Source organism: Chanos chanos, chromosome 9 (assembly GCF_902362185.1).
Source record: "Chanos chanos chromosome 9, fChaCha1.1, whole genome shotgun sequence".
NCBI classification, from domain to species: domain Eukaryota; kingdom Metazoa; phylum Chordata; class Actinopteri; order Gonorynchiformes; family Chanidae; genus Chanos; species Chanos chanos.
In genome coordinates, this window is record NC_044503.1 from 9,902,393 (window position 1) to 9,903,456 (window position 1,064).

Below are 1,064 nucleotides of genomic sequence, written 5' to 3' on the forward strand. Positions count from 1 at the left end.
AGAGTACGGGAGGAGGACTTTCAAAAGTCCAATCGGGGCGGAGACATAATATTAAATGCACACTCCGGCGTGTTTAAATTCGCGCGTAGAGGAAAGAAAATTAAATATTAAGTAACCCGACCCCGCCTTAAAGAGACTCTTCATTGAAACACCGGCTTTTGGGCTGTGTGGAATGCCCCGCCTATTCCCACAAGGGTCGGCTCTCACTGCTCTCTTTAATCTCAGCTGCTTCCGAACAATGTAACATACACATAATGGGATTTATAGAGTCCGTGCGGTAGCGTTGGGTGCCGTTTATTTTTTACTTCGCCTATTTGTTGTTTTAACAATACCAAGGACCCGCTCACACTCCACGGGAATGAAAGGTGGCATTTCTGATTGAAGTAAGTGTCTCTGTGCGCGAGGGAACTTTAATTGGCGTTTCTTTTATAAAGGTGATGTTGACTTTGTGGTTTTAGAGATGAGTAGTCAGCGCGGTTAATACATCTAATACTGGGTGTTAAAAAACCACTGTTACAAATAGTGTTTTACTCAAAGTACATGTCCTTTATTGTTGTTCCTCTGATAATGTCATGACCTGTCAAGACGCGGAGAGATGCTTACCGAACGACATTTTAACGTATCACGTACGGGGTTTAATGGATATGAGAATGCTCCGTTGTCATTTTGTATATCCTTCATCATAGGTAAACACAATAGAGTTCTTTGTTGTTTTCCTTGCCTTTGATTGACGCACAAGTATCTACCAAGTTAGAGTATTGTGTTTCTGTGCTGTGAAACTCCCTTGCTGAACACAAGACAACTTCCCATATCTGCTCGTACATTAATCTCTAAGGCAGAAGCAGGTTCACCGAAGCCTGTAGAGAGGCCTCAGAGAATAGCAATTGATTTTTGCGTTTATATTTCAAAGGGAGCCCTATTAGTTGCAATACGTTTGAGAGAAAGCATGAGAGATAAAGAGTTTGCCAGGTGCTCTCTCTCTAGGTGTGTAAAAACCCCTCTCAGAGCATGCAAGTAAGACTAGTGACTATGTGTTTATTTCTGTATTTATGTATTTATTACTT

General features: G+C 41.5%; 1 protein-coding gene across 1 annotated transcript in view; it reads left to right on the forward strand.

Annotated features, from left to right (window-relative positions):
- The first annotated feature begins 323 nt into the window (after positions 1–323).
- plxnb3 (plexin B3) overlaps positions 324–1,064 on the forward strand; it is a 27,047-nt gene continuing 26,306 nt past the window's right edge. Inside the window, exon 1 of the mRNA XM_030783996.1 lies at positions 324–383. The gene's annotated coding sequence lies outside the window, so the exon portion shown is untranslated. The remainder of the gene's footprint in view (positions 384–1,064) is intronic.